The sequence below is a fragment of the Macaca fascicularis genome, chromosome 8 (assembly GCF_037993035.2).
Source record: "Macaca fascicularis isolate 582-1 chromosome 8, T2T-MFA8v1.1".
Lineage (NCBI taxonomy): Eukaryota > Metazoa > Chordata > Mammalia > Primates > Cercopithecidae > Macaca > Macaca fascicularis.
Window position 1 is genome coordinate 7,328,566 of NC_088382.1, and position 14,003 is coordinate 7,342,568.

Here is a 14,003-nt window from a genome sequence, read left to right on the forward strand (position 1 = left end):
TGGAAAAGCTTAGAAATACACAAATTACAGTTGACAATATTTCCCAATATAAAAATAGTAAAGTGATGGCATGTGCAAATGCTGGAATAGTATAGGATATAATTGTAACGCTGAAGTTCAATGTGTTTTGATATACAAAGTGTACAAGACACAGCATTAGAAGGAAAAAGCAAGTGTGGAAGAAAGTGTAAAATTGGGAAGTGGTGGTTTCCAGCAGCAGAGATGCAGGGCTGGGAGAACAGATGGGAGCCTATTACCCTTTCTACCTGTTGTTCCATCTGCATGATTTAAGATTTTATAATTAAAACAATAACAAAGACCCTAGAAAAGGGCTATGGGCATGTCAATTGTTTTGATATTTCTTAAAGGACAAATAGGTTAATGGTACAGATTTTACCTGATCTGTCCAATGACATTTGTTTCTTAAAATTAACCCATCCTTTGGCTTTAGTTTTACTTATTCTTGACCTAGTATCCTAATGAGCTCATTTCACCTGTAGCCTGATTAAGTCGTTTTGTCCTCTTCACACCAGCCCCAGGAGGAGGCTACACACCCTATAACCTCTTCATGAGGGTGGAAATGTCCCTGAATTCTCCAATGGTTTAATTTTCTACTCCATTGGGTTCAGATCTGGGCCTGCTCTCCCTCCTCCAGGTCACCCCAGTCATGACGACCCTCAACCTCCTCACTGCCATTCTCCTGGTGCCCTCCAGGCCCAGGCTGAACCACTCCAGGCAAGAGCTGACGAGGCTACTGCAGCCCAGGAGCAGCCTGGGACAGACGACCAGGACTTTGCTGGTGGCTTTCACCTGAAGCTCTAAAACCTGAGCTTGTGTCCCTTGTGACGGAGATGGCAGGAGCGGATGTGTCAGGAGTGAGAAGCCAGCCTGGATTTATAGCTCTGCTGGGAGAAGGCCTGAGACAGATGCTGCAGTGAGAGGAGGTGGAACATGTGATTGGTTGTGGGAGGGCTGCCCTTGCCCTCCAGGTCCCTTTTGTGTTCCGGTGTTTTCCCAGCTTTCATCGTAGCTTGAGCCTTTATGTTTAGTGTCTGGACTGGATCCAAGCTGACAGTGAGGCTGAGTACCCTGATTTATTTTTCTGTTTACAATCTACTTGAATATTTTCTCTTTGATATTGAAAAATGTAAAGAAACCATGGTTTCATTCATTAAGTTGGGGAACAAATGCCTCTTATTTTCTGAAGATGGGCCCTGCCACTTTCTGGAGCCCCAGATCTGAACCCAATGGAGTAGAAAATTAAACCATTGGAGAATTCAGGGACATTTCCACCCTCATGAAGAGGTTATAGGGTGTGTAGCCTCCTCCTGGGGCTGGTGTGAAGAGGACAAAACGACTTAATCAGGCTACAGGTGAAATGAGCTCATTAGGATACTAGGTCAAGAATAAGTAAAACTAAAGCCAAAGGATGGGTTAATTTTAAGAAACAAATGTCATTGGACAGATCAGGTAAAATCTGTACCATTAACCTATTTGTCCTTTAAGAAATATCAAAACAATTGACATGCCCATAGCCCTTTTCTAGGGTCTTTGTTATTGTTTTAATTATAAAATCTTAAATCATGCAGATGGAACAACAGGTAGAAAGGGTAATAGGCTCCCATCTGTTCTCCCAGCCCTGCATCTCTGCTGCTGGAAACCACCACTTCCCAATTTTACACTTTCTTCCGCACTTGCTTTTTCCTTCTAATGCTGTGTCTTGTACACTTTGTATATCAAAACACATTGAACTTCAGCGTTACAATTATACCCTATACTATTCCAGCATTTGCACATGCCATCACTTTACTATTTTTATATTGGGAAATATTGTCAACTGTAATTTGTGTATTTCTAAGCTTTTCCATGACAATTTTAAACAGCAATGAATATAATTTTATAGACATCAGTTTGCCTGTAAGTGACAGTATTTTTCGAATATGTCTTTAGAAGTAGAATTCTGGGTTAAAGAACATGTCTTAAACATTTTGAATTTATTGCTACATTGTCCTCATTAAATATTTGCTTAATACACCAAAAACAAAAATCACTCCAACCATCACTGCACCCAGTGGAATTTCTTTTAGAAGGCCCTAGTTGGTGCAAACATAATTGCGGTTTTTGCACTGTTGAAATTTGCCATTTGATACTGGAATACATTCTTAAATAAATGTGGTTACATTATAGATCATTTTAATGCACATTGGTCACTTTAGTTTTTGTTGGTAATGACTTATTACTTGCTGTCTATTTTATATTTATTTTACACTATGGAAATGGTGCTAGACAAAAAGCAAATTCCAGCAATTTTGTTATTTGAATTCAAAATGGGTCGTAAGGCAGTGGAGATGACTCTCAACATCAGCAGTGCATTTGGCCCAGGACAATGCGTTCTGACCCACTGCACTAACGAACGTACAGTGCAGTGGTGGTTCGGGAAGCTCTGCAAAAGAGATGAGACCCTTGAAGATGAGGAGCATAGTGGCTGGCCATTGGAAGTTGACAACGACCCATTGAGAACAGTCATTGAAGCTGATTCGCTTACAACTACACGACAAGTTGCCAAGGAACTCAACATCAACCATTCTGCAGTTGTGCAACATTTGAAGCAAATTGGAAAGGTGAAAAAGCTAAATAAGTGGGTGCCTTAAGAGCTGACAAAAAATAAAAAAAAATCGTCCCTTTGAAGTGTCGTCTTCTCTTATTCTACGAAACAACAACAAACCATTTCTTGATTGGATTGTGATGTGCAACAAAAAGTGGATTTTATATGACAACCAGCAGAGACAAGCTCAATGGTTGGACTGACAGGAAGTTCCAAAGTACTTCCCAAAGCCAAACTTGCACCAAAAAAAGGTCATGGTCACTGTTTGGTGGTCTGCTGCCTGTCTGATCCACTACTGACTTAGCTTTCTGAATCTCTGAGAAATCGCTACATCTGAGAAATATGCTCAGCAAATCCATGATATGCACCAAAAACTACAATGCCTGTAGCCGGCATTTGTCAACAGAAAGGACCCAATTCTTATCAATGCAATGCCCAATGGCATGTCGCACAACCAATGCTGAACGAATTGGGCTAGGAAGCTTTGCCTCATCTGCCATATTCACCTGACCTCTCGCCAACCGACTACCACTTCTTTCAGCATCTGGACAACTTTTTGCAAGGAAAATGCTTCTATAATCAGCAGGATGCAGATAATGCTTTCCAAGAGTTCATTGAATTCCGAAGCATGAATTTTTATGCTAAAGGAATAAACAAACTTATTTCTCTTTGGCAAAAATGTGTTGATTGTAATGGTTTCTATTTTGATTAACAAAGATGTGTTGGAGCCTAGTTATAATGATTTGAAATTCATGGTCCAAAACTGCAATTACTTTTGCACCAACCTAATGCTTATCAATTGTCATCGCCCTTTCTTCCTGCCTATGTTTAAGGCAGCAATATGTTCCTCTAGGAATACTTGATGTCTTAGACTCTCTTGCAGCTCAGTGACCAGTAAGCTCTGTTCTGACCAATAAAAGATAATCCCTAATAGGGGTAGTCTTTAAAATAATGAAATAAATTTCTGATTTTGTGTTATATTTTCTCATTATTGTTTTATGTGGTCTTCCTTTTTTCTTCTTGGATCGTGGAAGCACTTGGACTTGCAGAAACAGCTGTCTTTTTACCACGAAGAAGACAATTCCTCCATATGGATGGAGGAGCAGAAAGGTACAAGACTCCTTGGTTCTTGAGGCCATGGTTGAGATATTGCACCCACTCCTGTTTGCCCACATCTAGTTGTGTCATGACTTAGGAGAAATATGATCTTACCTTTGAAATCCACTGTTCATTTGGGTTTCCTGGTCTTCGTGGTTGAAAGCAGCTGGTACATGCATTATAGAGCTTTTTAAATCTTTTCCAATGTGATAAGCAAAATTTGACATCACAGTGGAGTCTTGGTTTGCATTTCTCGTGTAAATTAGGATCAAGGTGATTTAATGCTCAAGAAGCACTTGCATTTATTTTCCCTGAAGTGCTTTTTTTTTTTTTTTTTTTTTAAAAAAAAACCTTCTTGGCCTATTTATTTTTATTGACTGGTAGCATCTCTTTATATAGTTTGAAATTAACTCTTTGTCATATGTATTAGAAATATTTTTAGAATTTGTCTTTCTCTATAGGGTTCTTTTGATGTGCAGTTATTTTTATGTAGATTTAAAATTTCTTTGTTGATTTCTGAGTCTTGTGTCTTTCCCACTTAACCTTATAAAATTCAGTCTTGCATGTGTTCGCTCATGCTCTGTGCTATGAGTCAGGTTTGCCTTTCCATCTGCTGCCACCCTCCCTGAGGAGGCTGTGCTGTCCCAGGGAGGGCTATCAGGATCCATACCAATTGGACGTATGAATGGCACATACAGAGGCCCATCAAGTAGGTAGGAAACATGGCCATAGACGGAACTGCTAGATCAGAGAAACATCAAAGCGATGTTGGGGCAACAACGGTGCTCTATGTGGTCTATTTCACCTCTTCTGTCCCACTGTGCTGTGCCTCAGTCTTCCCCAAAGTACACACATTTCAGTGTAAACACAGAATTCCATTTCTGAAGGCCCTTACCTCCAATCTTGCACCCAACTGATTTGTACACAGAGGGAGCCCATGTCTCTTCCCTCCTCAGAGACATTCAGATCCTGCTTCTGCGCAGGAAGGGCTGGACCCCAAGATGAATCACAGTCTTGGGGACTTCTTCTTGCTACAATCTCATGCACCTGTAGACTCCAATGGGTGCATCCTGATGGCCGTATCTTTATCTCCAGTCTGTGGAGAGGTCAACAGTACTCTCAGCCACCATTTTCTGAGAGCAATAAGTCTCTTTTACTCAGTAATGATGATCAATGGGAATTCTGATTGGTGGCATCTGGTAACAAACTTGACTTCAGCTACTTAAAGGATGTGGACCAAAAGATCAGATCCCAGGTGCTTCACATGAAATCCCAAAGGAAGGGCTTTACAAAGGCATGTGCCAAGGAGAGCCTGTGATGCTCATGTAAGACTCTCAGTCAGCAAATATCCCTTGAGCATCAGCGGCTGTCAGGTTCTAGGCTCAGAAAACAAATAACCCAGCAACTTACAGAAGCCAGCACTGCAGAATTCAGAGGAATAGAGAGTATAGGGCATGAATGAAGGATATGGAATTTGGCATCAGCCTTGTTACTCAATCGGTTTTGACTTTGATTAAGGTAAATAATCTGTCTAATGTTCATTTTCTCCTTAATGTATATTTCTGAAAAAAATATTTAATGGTAAGTGGGAGTTAATAGGATTAATGTGACTATTAGTTATTATAATGGATGAATATTTCTTAGTAATCAATTCATATTAGCTAATATTAGTACAGTAAATCTTTATGTGTTTTGAGAATACTGTCTGGTCTATAGGAGTTATCCAATTAATAGCACTTCTGTGATGTCATACAATGCTGCCTCCAACCTATCATAAATGGGAAGAACACATTAATGTTCTCATTTTACAGAATGCCATAGTTTGGTCCATAGGATTAAAGTGTTGCCTCCAAGGATAAAGGTCCAGCATCGTCAAAGCTAGGTTGGAATCACAGGCCCCTTTTTCCAAATCCCTTCATCTGCTTATCACATGGGTCCCTAACCCCTGGGCTGAGGACCAGTACCAGTCCATGGCCCGTTAGGAACCAGGGCACACAGCAGGAGGTGAGTGAACATTACTGCCTGAGCTCCACCTCCTGTCAGATTAGCGGTGGCATTTGATTCTCAAAGGAATGTGGACCCTGTCGTGAACTGTGCACTCAAGGGATCTATGCTATGTGCTCCTTATCAGAATCTAATGCCTGATGATATGAGGTGGAATAGTTTCATCCCCAAATCATCCCTCCATCCCCCACCCATGGAAAAATTGTCTCCCACCTGTTCTTGGTGTCAAAAAGGTTGTCCCCAGTAAGTACTTAATTAAAGTCAAGTGACCCTTTGGAACAGTAGAGGCTTCATGTCCTCCCTGAAGGAGGACTGGGGCAAGGAGAGAGGTGAGAGAGCAGGTTACAAGTGTGGAGAACAGTGTGGAGAGGAAATGTATGAAGACGTTCAGTAGAATGCTGTGTAGACTGTGCTCACTGAAGGGAAGGTTGTAAACATGGGGAATGGCAAGTGAGTTTGGACTGGAAATGGTGAATAAGAAGCTTCCTGAAGATGTTCTAGACACAGCTTCACATCTTGAGGATGAGGGCTTAAGAACAGAAGATGGTGAGTGGAAATGAAACTGCCAAGCACCCTTTTCTCTGTGCTTCCGTGCCCTGTAGGGATTCAGAGCCTCACAATGGAAGCCCTACGATGAGACAGGGATGTATGTCTGGGGATAATCACATTTTGAAAACACGGCCCACCTCTGACTTATTCTTTATGGTTCAATCACATGAGTTAGTTCTTTAAAATGCCTAGTAGGTCTTCAGTGTACATACAGAGTCTGTGTTTTCAATAATCATTTCGGGCTCTTATTTGAGGTTGAGAAAATTACCCTGGTTGTTTGGAGACTCTCACACCTCTCCCTGCATTCTCTGTCCTAGAGTTTGCCGCTGTCATTGCCCACCCTGGACTGCAGTAGCAGAAGCCACATGTGGTGCTCCCAGTAGAGGACAGGATGCTCCGTCCTTGTCTGCCCCCTTCCCTTGGATTGATGGATGCTTCTCGGCACATTGGCCTGAATTCTGCTCCACTCTTCCCTTTTGCAACAGCAATTCCTCTAAATTCAGTGGAGGTCGACCTGACCCTGCGTATTTCTTGTCCCAGTGCCATTTTCTTTACCTGGAATACTGCTCTACCTCTTCTTTTTAAAGTATTGAATTTTTCGATATCTTGTATGTTCCAGTTAAAGATATATCATAAACTCTTTCCTTGCCACTGCAGCCAAAATGGCTAGTTTCTTCATTAGAAAGTAGTAATGCTTCACAAAGCCATGTTTTACCCATGATATTCCCCTGTTAGTTTTAAATGATTTTTATTGATTTTTAAAGCAAGGCTGTCACACGGACTAGGCACACGGGTTCTTTATCCCCATAGGTGTCAGGTTTGTTCTATGAAGTTTTGTAATGGCAATGTAATTTTGTAATAATATGTGGTGTTAGATATGAATAATTAATGTGACCATAGTGAATTTGCTGATCGTCTACTCTTTATTAGGGAGTTGTCTATGCACTATGATCCAATGATGAGTAAAACATGCAACTCACCTTCTACAGTAGGGACGCAAACGTTACAGAAAGCAGGTGAAATGTACAGAATGTAAGATGGTGTGAAATTCTACAGTTTAAAATAAGAGAAGAAGGGGATTGAGGTTTCCAGGGGTAACTAGTTGTAATTTAAAATTGAGAAATCAGCAAAGCCCTCAATGACAAAGGGAAGTTTTAGCAGAGACCCCAGGATCCGGGGTGCAAGAAAGGTGAACTTCTGGGTGAAGTGCAAAAGCCATGTGAGGGAGTCAGCCCAGCCCAGTGGACAGTTAGGAGCAATATGCAGAGTTACAGCAAGTACCACATGACTTCAAGTCAGTGGCAGTTATAGGTACCCAAGGAAGGTTGCCTGGCGATTGCATTCTCAATCTTAATATGTGTCCTTAGCTGTCTAAAGAAGAGGTAGAGCTGGGACCATTTCTCTGTCAGACGTAGATTCATCTATAGTCGCTAAGATCTGTGTTGGGCTCCCCAGTCATGCAACATCTCAGTGGGGTGCCTGGATCCCTGAGCTGCATCTTCAGACAGGCAGAGCCTCAGTCCAGGGCCGAGATCTGCTCAGAATCTGCATGAGGTGGACGTGGTTAACGCCTGCTCCCTCATCCTGGGGTCTGGGCATTTGTGGTTGGTGTTGGTGGTCATAGAAGTGTCTGGACCATGAGATGCTTTAGTGAAGAATGGTGAATAATCCACTTGAAATGCTGTCTCTTTCTTTGAAGCCTGTAATCTCTCTGTCCCACTCAAACTCCTGTAGCAAGAGCAGCCGTGCACAAACAGGAGAGGACTTCCCTATTTAAGGGTCATTTGGGATCAGGTGTCCTAATATACTGGGTTACTTTCCGTTGGGTATATTAGATAACTCTGGTGGCAAGGGCAGTTGAGAAATTTGGTGGGAAGCTGGGGTTCAGACAGGAGTCCAGGAAGGGTTCCCTCATCTGCCTTGGACAGCCCTGGCCAGGCCCAGGCAGCAACCAACGATAGATTCTCCATGAGTCCTAAGACAATGGACTCCGAGATGCCTGTGTGGTGGCTGAGGCTGAGCTCGCTGCAGCAGGGGAATATTTAAAGCCCCCAGGAGAGCCTGGCCTGCATTTCACAGGATACACTCTGTTAGGGAAGCAAGGACGTGATTGCCATGCACAGGAGAGGATGAGGAACCTTCCCTGAACCAGCCTCCCCAGTACCTGAGCTCTCACGGTAACAACACATCAAAGCCGATGGCTGGGCTGGGATGTTACAGACCACCGGGGGAAGACTGAATATCACCTTGGCTGTGTTTCCAGGCAGAGCAGGTTCTGTTGGGTTTGTTAAGGATGTGCACACAGCATGTGGTTCCCTGGAGCGGACAATTGTCTCATTGCTTGGGCAATGGACAGTTTAAGGCTAAGTTAATGTCTAGGATCATTGGGTCCAAGGACTCCTGAGTTTGCTGCTTGAGACCTAATGTCTCTTGGAAGTCTCTCAGGGAGGTGGCCAAGGTGGCAGCGAGATGGGTGTTCTCAAATACCTTGCTCTTAAGTCAATTCTGAGCAGGCCTAAGAGTCTCCATACACACAGCATGAGGGGGATGATCACTAGGCACTTGAGATATGCAGGATCGAGCTCCTGTGGTCCCTCATGTGTTATTTGAGGAGAAGTCCTAGGGAGACTCATGCACATTTTAAAATGTACCTCTCTCCACCTTCCTCCTCCTCCTTCTAGTGAGGTAGATGGGATAAGGTTTCTGGAAATGAGAAAAGAATACAGTCACTCCAGAGGCAATAAATACCTATGGTGAAGTTGCTGAACCCAATGTGCAGGCTGGGCAGCCCCTGCCGCCATGGGAGGGTTGTGTACAGCGCTGGTCCAGCAGGCTGGGTGCTCAGGGCCTCCCCTGCAGCTCTGCCTGAAGGCAGCAGGCATTGGGGAGGCACAGTCCTATGAAGGACTGTTGGCAGTGGAGTGAGAGGTGAAGCATCTCCCTCAACCTTAAGGAAGGAGGAGGCATCTGAAGCCTTGCTAGGGGTGGTCACTGTGGCAGAGCAGTGGGGTTGGCTGTCCCTTTGAGGAAGCAGTGAGTTCCTGATGTGTGGCAGGCCTGGGAACTTTAGCATTGGAGGAAGTGAGCAACAGTCTCATCCTAGCATAAGAAAAAATTTGGGCTGCTTAGGGAGACTGAGGCCCTGGTGATGGTTTTAGTTTCTGGGGCATTAGTAGGTGCCTGGAGGGGCCCAAGGATGAGGTGATAGGGGCAAAATATGAAGGGGTGTGTATGTGCTGGAGGAAGAACTCTGGGTTCTGGTAATGCCCTGTGTTCTGTAGAATTGAAACCTAGACCTGCTTCCTGTGCACAGAACACACTCCAGTCCACAAGCATTTCCCCAGCACCGCATGAGGGTTATCACTGGAGAGCTGGTTAGATTTGGGCATGGGATTATTACAACAGGTCTCCTGAGTCCATAGTTTTTGCATCGCTTCTAGGCCAGCCTTACAATCTGACTGAAGCTCTATGGATTCCTTGCACCATAAAGTAATGGGATTATACTGCAAGCAAATGGTGATCTCAGCAGAATCCCACTCTAAGGAGGTCATTTTTGGGGTAATCAGCAAAGCATGAGGTCAGGGAAACAGTAAGGCAAGGTTTTGGGTAATGGATGTGAGCCAGCGCCATGTCCTGGAGATGGCGAGGTCCGTACCTGTAGCAGTAAGGAGAGGCTATTTGGTGGTGACCTTGTGGTCAAAGTAATTTTCTTCTACAAGGGATTTAAACAAATAAGTAAGCAAAAAAGAAATAACCCCTTTAAAATGTGTGCCAGGGCTTGAACATATACTTCTCAAAAAAAGACGGACAAGAGTCTAACAAACATATGAAAATATGCTTTATATTACCGTACCAGCAGCACCCGGAGTGATTTCAGGAGTTCAAGGAGCACAGAATGCATTGCAAGTGGCTCCCAGTCAGTGGTGGCTCCTGGTTCTGCCTTCCTCACCCCTAACCCGGTGTCCTGATGTCCTTCCCTCCCAGGCTTGGCTGCAGCGGTGGGTACTCCAGGCTAGTGCATGGCACTCCATTCCTGGGACCCACTGGGTTCCCAGCCTGTGTTGAGGCTGCACCTGTTTCTTGTCCAGTGGCTTTCAAACTTTCATCCCAAATTTCACAAAGATTCTTCTCTTGCGGTCCCCTTCACATTTGTTTTTGGACTGCCCTAGAACCTAAGCAGAACACTGGAGTTTCAACCAACAGGTGTCTTGTCTAAAAACCTTTGCAATACTTTCTCTTCCATGTTTATGCATAGTCCCCACCCGCAGCCCGATTTTCCCATTCTTTCCACCAGTGTCAACACCCAGTGACAGTAGACATGGCTTAAGCTGCTCTTTCATACACACGCTTTTGAATTTCCAGGGAATATTGAAGTGAGTCTGAACTCTCCATAAGAGCCTTGTCATCATCAGGTTGGAGCAAATATTCTGGAGAAGCTGTTGCTGAGGGTGCAGGTGTGGGCGTGAGAGGAGAGAGGCCTCCAGGAGCAGCAAGGATATTCCCACACACGCTGAGGCTGTCCAGTGGCCCCAGCAGACACAGTGTGTGTGGACCTTGTGCAGGCGCCTGGGACATGGTTTGGACCCAGTGGGGAAGGGCAGTCGTGGAACACGGTGTGTGTGTTAGTGTGGGTCAGGGCGGGGTTGCATTGGGGTGAGATCTGAGGAGGACCATGACTTTCCAGCTTCTCACAGTGCACCTCCCTGTCCCTGCCCTCAGTTCTTTGTCCACCATCCTGCAGGGAGGGTCCTGGTGCTGCCAGTGCCACACAGAGACTCCCGGGCCTGCAGATCCAGCTGGGACATGCAGGAACTCCAAGTTCCCTGCAGTTTGTCCAACTTTTCCAGCTGCCTCTCACAGGTTGTCTATGTATCTGGTGTTGTCATCTACAGCAATTTTACAATAAACCATGAAGGAATAACTTCCTTGAACTGTTTTAAAAAGTGGCTCTAAATCCCTGACTCTTTTCACATAAGAATGGAGGTGAAATTCTCTCCTGTTGAATCTAGCTTGGGTGACATCTTGACCAGTAGAACACAGCTGACTTTGCACCGTGCCATTTGCTGGGTTCAAGTCATAAGAAGTTTTTATCTTTTGCTTCCTCTGTATTGGATGGTGCTGCAGGCTGAATGTTTTTGTCCCTCTGAAATTCATATGTTAAAATCCCTACCCCAGGTGATAGCACGAAAAGGTGGGGCTTTCTGGGGGATGATGAGGTCAGGAGGGTGCAGTCCTCATGAATAGGATTAATGCCCCTGAGGAGAGGTCACAGAGAGCTCCTTCATTCCTTTCCTCAGGTGAGGAAGCAGTGAGAAGGTGCCACCTATGAAACGAAAAACTGGTCCTCACCAGACACCAAATCTGTTGGCACCATGATTTGGACTTCTCAGCCTCAAGAACACTGAGAAATATATTTCTGTTGTTTATAAGTTATCTGGTGTACAGTATTTTTTTTCCAGCTCCCCACATATACTAAGATTGCTAGTGCCTTTGATGCCCAGATACCATGCTTGGAGGAAGTCTAAGCATTGCAAAAGGAGAGGAACTGAGCCCAGTTTCAAGGACGAGCTAGAGAACACAGAGCAACCAGCTTTCTAGGAAAAAGAAAACGCTGATATGCAGTGTTTGTACATCTCTCTGGTTCAAATCCTCCTAATTCTGAGTGGGATAAAAGTTGTCACACCTATCTTCTGTGTCATGAGCTGGCATGACCTGGCCTCGGTGCATCACAGGGTCTCATCCCTCAGCCTGTCAGAACTCCTACTGAGCCAGCCCAGCACCCCCTCTTCCTGTGCACAAGCATCTGGGCCATGAGGTTTTCAGATCCCAGTAGCACCTCTCCTCCGATGCCTGTGGAGGGAGCCATGTCCCAATTGCAAATGTGTGAATGAAGACCTGATCGTGCTGTTTTAATCCATTAACTTTTGTGTTGTCTTTCATACAGTCCTAGATGAACAGAGGGCATTTCCACAGTATTGGTGAGGAATTGCATATGTACATATTCTGTGTGTGTAAATCTCAACTTCTCTAATATATTGATGAAATAGGAGTGAATTTTCTAGATTTTTTCTCAAAGTGTCACAGAGCCCATTGTGGTGGGGGTGTGGAATTGTGAACTCTATGGAGTGACTGAGAAACCCTCCTCTCCCATTCTTAGATTGAATTTTTCCTGTGTGGAGCAGGGGTAGTGTGGGATCCAGGTGGAGTCTCAACCTCTCCCTCAGTGACAGACTCAGAGGAGGGCATGGGACTCGGGAGTTGGCTGAAACAATGGAGAGAGAAGTAGGGGTTTTCTCCCTGAGATCAGCAACGGAGGCCGTGGGGAGATAACCACAATTCACATGGCTGCCACCTGGGGAGAGAACCCAAGTTAAGATCAAGAGAGAAATGGGGGAATAACAGGTAAAGACAACAAGATCACTTACACTTTGAGTCCTTCAATGAGAGACTTTATGAAGCCAGAATTCTTTCTTAATTTTCAGGTGTGGCAGTGAAAATGTTAACTCAGCTTGTTGTGGTTTCTTAAACTTGAATGCAAAACTCAACTAATATGCCTGAAAATGATATAAAAACATTACCTAGCTCAGATAATCTGAGTTAAAGACGGTACAGTGCATAAGAAGAGGAAATGAGGGCAGATGACAGGTGTCCCGGGTGCAGCCTGGGGAACAGACTCCTGGATGATTCCCATGCACATTTCTGTGGGAGAACAGCCTTATTGGTTCTGATCAGCAGGGACGGAGGACAGCTGTGGGAGAGGGTGGAAGGAGATCCGGTGACTCAGCGACTGGGACCTTCATACTTGAGATTGAGAGATGGAGGAATTCCAAGTAGTGGCAGGACCATGGGGTGGAGGGCTGGAACATAGGTGGGGGTCACTGTCAGTCAGGAGGATACAGCATTGAGAGGTTGGGAGGGTGACTGAGAGGAAATGTTAGAGTGAGCTCTTTCCCTTAGGTTCTTCACGAGTTGTTTGTTTCTTAGTGAAAAAGGAAAAAATTCAGATATTCCTAAAACAGAATGAGTACTTTTCAGATCTCTTTCCTTCTGGGTTTGCTTGTAGCCGAGTTTAGAAAATAAGAAAAGAAATAACAAAAGAAACCTATTTCATTTATTGTACAAAAAAAAATTCACCAAGACGTTATAGAAATGTGAAGGAAGCGCTTATTGAAGATGGTGAAATAGGATTCAGACTGTTGCAGTAGGGAGAGCCATTGGCATCAACTTCCCTGAAGACAAAGGCAGGAAAGGTTAAACCCTCGGTGAGCTAGAGGAAATGCACTGGAGGTTGGCACCCACTCTGTCCTCCCTGAGTTCTGCATGGGCTTCCCCATCCATGCGGTGTCTCAGTGGGGTGCCAGGAACCCTGAGCTGCCTCAGCACCCTGCAGAAACAAGAAGGCTGCCGTGTTCCTGGTGAATCGCTTTCCCTCCCACATCCCTTATCTCCTCTGAAGCTGTGTTTTCCAGGCAGAATCAGGTTCTCAGAGGTGTTAAGGCAACACAAGAGCATGCGTGTTGCAAAGTGCAGTGGAGCATTTGTGCGTGTGCATTTTGTGGGTGTGAAGATGACTTTATGGGTTTGAAATCCAGGTCTTAGTAGACGTGACTGGAGGGTGCTCCTAATGAGGACATCCCAGTGTGGGCTGCTGCACTTTCTGTACCATTAATCCCACCTTTGCTAACAACCCATTTCCCTCTTAAAGTTGTTTCAGTGGATCTCCTTTAACCTTACATCTTAAAAGGCA

General features: G+C 44.6%; 1 long non-coding RNA gene and 1 pseudogene across 5 annotated transcripts in view; both read left to right on the plus strand.

Moving 5' to 3' along the window:
• LOC102115048 (uncharacterized) overlaps positions 1–14,003 on the plus strand; it is a 275,169-nt gene that overhangs the window by 119,002 nt on the left and 142,164 nt on the right. The window lies entirely within an intron of this gene.
• LOC141407498 (histone-lysine N-methyltransferase SETMAR-like) lies at positions 1,801–3,500 on the plus strand (annotated as a pseudogene).